Here is a 6,000-nt window from a genome sequence, read left to right as displayed (position 1 = left end):
ATATATATATATATATATATATATATATATATATATATATATATATATATATATATATATATATATATATATATATATATATATATATATATATATATATATATATATATGTCGTACCTAGTAGCCAGAACGCACTTCTCAGCCTACTATACAAGGCCCGATTTGCCTAATAAGCCAAGTTTTCCTGAATTAATATATTTTCTATAATATTTTCCTTATGAAATTATAAAGCTGCCCTTTTCACTATGTATGAGGTCAATTTTTTTTTATTGGAGTTAAAATTAACGTAGATATATGACCGAACCTAACCAACCCTACCTAACCTAACCTATCCTATCTTTATAGGTAAGGTTAGGTTAGGTAGCCAAAAAAAGCTAGGTTAGGTTAGGTTAGGTAGGTTAGGTAGACGAAAAAACATTAATTCATGAAAACTTGGCTTATTAGGCAAATCGGGCCTTGCATAGTAGGCTGAGAAGTGAGTTCTGGCTACTAGGTACGACATATATATATATATATATATATATATATATATATATATATGTCGTACCTAATAGCCAGAACTCACTTCTTGGCCTACTATGCAGAGCTCTGGTCTTACTTAACTAAGTTAGCAAGGACTATGTTTTTTCTGGCTAAGTGTAAACATTTTGGCCTATTATGCAAAAAATTATACTGTTTTTTTGGCCAAGAATGCAAACTAGCGATTGTTTGTTTGTTTATCACATGGTCACTGTAAAGTAAGATGTTGTCCATTGAATGTAGGAAGATATTTAGATAAAAATGTCAAATGGGGACGATGTTCAGATTAATAATGTCCTTAGGAATTGTTTGTACTAGAAATCAGTAGCAAGTGGAGAGATATGGTGCTTGAACACTTAGCCGGCCTACACTATTATTTAAAACAATTTTGTGTTTATAGAGAGAAAGAGAGATATAGATTAATAGTTCTCAACTCCTTAAAACATACATAACTGAAACATGCTCATGTCTGAACATTTTGTCCTGCCTCAAAATCACATTGAACAAATAATGTCTTATCCCAGGCCAGCATCCTGTCCGATAAGGATCCTTGGTGGCTCGACCACCAGAAGTTACATCCTGTATACCACTACACTCTCATTTGAACCTAATAGTACTTACCTAACCTAACTTTTTATATAGTCTATATATGGTAGCTTATCGCGAAGCGATAAGCTCCCTCCCCTAGGATAGGTTAGGTTAGGTTCTCTAGGTTCAACGCAACCCCCTGTCCCATCATGCCTGGAGGAGACAGCTGGTTGCCCGGAGTAGATGGTAGCAGTGTCAGTTGAATTATATAAATATCAAGTAGTCGCAGGCTACTCTCATATTTTACATCCACTGACGGCCAACCAACACACGCTTCGCTGCTCTTCCATCCAATAGAAATTTAGTAGCCACATTTCTACTAACATTTGGAATATTCAGGTGCACAAAGCTTTTAAAACCATGGTATCCATATTTCCCTTTAAATCTTTTACATCTTCGATTACATCAAGATCCCAAATAGAAAAATATGTAGATAAATATTGTTCAATTGGCATACCTTATACTTTAGAACCATTTATAATTAAATTAAGAATAGGCTATGACCTCAAAATTGTAAATGTTTATGCTATTAAAATATGGATGGGTTTACTCAAGAAGGATATCCTGCAGCATCCCAATTTCAATTTATACTAAGAGTCGTTGTTGAGGAGGAAGAAAATTATTGTTCCTATATGTTTGTGGAATTATTCTCTAACATTGACCAAAGAGACATCATGTTCTGTGAACATAATTTCAAGTACCCCCATGATCCAGTGCCTATCAAGGGATATAGATCCTACGCCAAAGATCCTTCCATATTTCTGATGATGATAGAAGCTACCAATCAGGAACGAGAAGCTCTGAGAGAGATGATGATAGCAGACGGAATATCGATTCCATCGCCATGTAGCAAAGTTGATCAGGCAGCGGTGAAAAAACTTATGTCCATTAAACAATATTTTAATCGGCATTATTATTTTAGGTACATGATGTTTAAAAATATACGTTGGAAATTAACCCGAGATGTGAGAGATTACGAAACATAGTTTAAAAATAAAAAATGGCTTAACTACGTTAATCGCAGGATGATTCGACATAAACCCTATTGTTTACATAAAAGCTATTTTTTGGTCAACCCTCATCAAGATATAATTTATAGGGACCCCAACTATGAACTTCAATCTTTTTGGGTACGGGAATGTGATAAATTGTTTAAAAACAATCAATTTCGGATTTTCAGTGATGGTGATAAAAAATGTTATGATATATGTTGTATTAACCTAGGAAACATTGACCGAATTTATCATTTAAATTATGCGAAGAGCGAATTAATTGCTCGAATAGTGGTGAAAGAATATGGATCATTTTATGTAGAAAAGAAATATTTAGAATTTTTCATAACCCGAAATCCCCATCTCTTTATGGACATCATTCAAACGGGAGAAAAGGAAGAAATCTGTCGTTTTATTATAGAAGACGAAGGTTTATCATCATCACCACCACCACCATGTAAAAACACCTACAACCCAAATAGTGTGCAGGCAATGTGCGTCAATCAATTTGTGAATTCCTTTTTGGATATTACTAGAATGGGATATTGGACCATGGCCTGCTTACGTAGAGCAATATACACCAACCCTAACATTCCTCATTTTTTTAAACGCCAATTAATCAAGGAAGTTCAACGGAATCTAATAATTAGATCGTGGGAAAGAGCAGTAGTAGAAAGCATTCTGTAGTTTTTTAAGCTATTTTACTGAATTGATTATGTTATAAAATATTTGTTTATTATTCTTATAATAAATAAATATAAGGTTGGGAGCAAATAATGAAAAAACATTTATGAATCTTAATAATGTAATAATGCCCAACCAATTAATTCACATATCTTGCTTTACATTAGAAAGGGAACTTAAGTGACTGACTGGACTCTGGCCGATGGTAGGTTTAACCAGTTCAGTTATCATTTTCTGTATTTCAGAGTTACGTACTTCTTCCGTTAGTCGCAAGGCAACATTTTGTAAATGATCCACACTATCTTGAAGCCTCGACAATTTAGTTAGCACCTCAATAACAGTTTTATGGGTGGTTAATTCATATTGGGGATATTTACTCAAATCTATTGAAGGTTTCGGTAATCTACCTTCGGTTTCCAGGTAATCAAGGCCTTTTAAAATACAAGTAACGTGTTCGTCTTTCGTTTTGTATATATCCTTGTAATCCATCTTATGTGGACAATTTTCTTCTAATTCTACCAATTGCCACCACTTACCATTATTACATGATATCAACATTTTTTTGGTAGCTAGGAGTTCATCATTTGAATAAAAGGTTACTAAAATATGTTTAAGTTTTGCAGCATCATATTCTTTTCTAAAGAATAAAATATAGTTGATCATTTCGTTTACTGACGACGTCATTATGTATTCGTTTTTGGGTAAATGAATGGAATAGTTGACTGAAATTCTAAATTTTTATTACTTATATACACTTTTATTTCTAATTAGCGATTTCGAACCAATCAATAATGTATATTTCTTTAACCAAAACTGTTCAATGATGACAGTGATGGTGGTGGTGGTGGTGATATTTCCTCTAAATTAAATAATTAGGGTAAAAAAAAGGGAAAAGAATGAGATACTGAATATATTTTATTATATTATTTCCACAAATCAATTTATTGTATTATCTTACCCCAACCAAAATTTGGCCCAGACTTGATTTATTAAAAAAAAAAAAAAAAAAAAACATAGACAAACCGATCAAATAAAATTGACCCCTCCACCTCAATACAAAACAAAAAAAGATGGTAGATAAAGTTTTTTTTTTTTTTTTTTTTTTTTTTTTTTTACAAATCTGACTAATTAATTAAAATTTTTTACATAAATTGGCAGCAGCATAAAAGAAACTGCACAAAGAGAAGTCCAGCTGACCCATCCCCCTACGTAAATTTAAGTGTTCTCGTTTTTGGTAAATGAATGGATGGATAGTTAGTGAAATTCTAAATTTTTATTACTTTTATACTTCTTGCCAATTTGTTTTTCCTAATTTGTGATAATATTGGCTGAAAACTTTGTTCTTGTTGAATCTGTACTTAAATTTTTTTTCACACGCATTGTACATAAAGGGATTTACTCCTACTAACATTCGGAATATTCATTTGCACAAAGCTTTTAAAACCATGGTATCCATGTTTCCCTTTAAATCTTTTACATCTTCGATTACATCAAGTTCCCAAATAAAAAAATATGTAGACAAATATTGTTCAGTTGGTTTAAATATTACTTTAGAACCATCTATAAGTAAATTAATACAATTTAACCCCCAAATTGTAAATGTTTATGCTATTAAAATATGGATGGGATCTACTCAAGAAGGATATCCTGCAGCATCCCAATTGCAATTTATACTGCGAGTCGTAGTTAAGGAGGCTGAAAATTATTGTTCTTATATGTTTGTAGAATTCTTCTCTAACATTGACCAAAGAAGCATCATGTTCTGTGAACATAATTTCAAGTACCCCCGTGATCGGGATTACTTAATAGTGCCTATCAAGGGATTTAGATCCTACGCCAAAGATCCTTCCATATTTCTAATGATGATACAAGCTTCCAAGCAGGAACGGGAAGCTCTGAGAGAGATGATGATAGCAGACGGAATATCGATTCCATCGTCATGTAGCAAAGTTGATCAGGCAGCGCTGAAAAAGCTTATATCCATAAAACAATATTTGAATCGGCATTAATATTTCAGGCACATGATGTTTAAAAATATATGTTGGAAATTAACCCGAGATGTGAGAGCTTACGAAGCATGGTTGAAAAATAAAAAATGGCTTAAATACGTTAATCGCAGGATGATTCGACATAAACCCTATTGTTTACATAATGGGAAGGCATATTATCATCACAAACCTCGTCAAGATATAATTTAAAGGGACCCAAACTATAAACGTTGTTATCCTTATGGGGTAGACGAATATTGTAATAAATGGTCTGAAAATGATACATTTCGGGTTTTCAGTGATAGTGATAAAAGGTGCGATGATATATGTTGTATTAACATAGGAAAGCTTGACAGAATTTATCATTTAAATTCTGCGAAGAGCGAATTAATTGCTCGAATAGTGGCGAAAGACTATGGATCCTTTTATGTAGAAAAGGTAAACAGCGTACTTTTCATAACCCGAAATCCCCATCTCTTTATGGATCTCATTCAAACGGGAGAAAAGGAAGAAATCTGTCGTTTTATTATAGAAGACGAAGGTTTATCATCACCACCACCACCACCATGTAAAAGTGGATATTACTAGAATAGGATATTGGACCGTGGCCTGCTTACGTAGAGCAATATACACCAACCCTAATAATCCTCATTTCTTAAAACGCCAATTAATCAATGAAGTTCAACGGAATCTAATGATTAGATCATGGGAAAGAGCAGTAGCAGATGAAACAACTACTGAACGTTTATTTCAAAATGTAAAAACTGGCAGCCTCATAAAAACTACACAAAGAGAAGAAGTGACGTCGTCAGTAAACGAAATGATCAACTATATTTTATTCTTTAGAAAAGAATTTGATGCTGCAAAACTTAAACATATTTTAGTAACCTTTTATTCAAATGATGAACTCCTAGCTACCAAAAAAATGTTGGTATCATGTAAAAATAATGGTAAGTGGTGGCCATTGGAAGTAGAAGAATTTAATTATCTAAGAAAGATGGATTACAATGATCTATACAAAACGAAAGACGAACACGTTACTTGTATTTTAAAAGGCCTTGATTACCTGGAAACCGAAGGTAGATTACCGAAACCTTCAATAGATTTGAGGAAATATCCCCAATATGAATTAGCCACCCATATAACTGTTATTGAGGTGCTAACTAAATTGTCGAGGCTTCAAGATAGTGTGGATCATTTACAAAATGTTGCCTTGCGACTAACGGAAG

This window comes from Procambarus clarkii, chromosome 59 (assembly GCF_040958095.1).
Source record: "Procambarus clarkii isolate CNS0578487 chromosome 59, FALCON_Pclarkii_2.0, whole genome shotgun sequence".
Classification (NCBI taxonomy): Eukaryota; Metazoa; Arthropoda; class Malacostraca; order Decapoda; family Cambaridae; genus Procambarus; species Procambarus clarkii.
Note: the sequence above shows the minus strand (reverse complement) of the source record.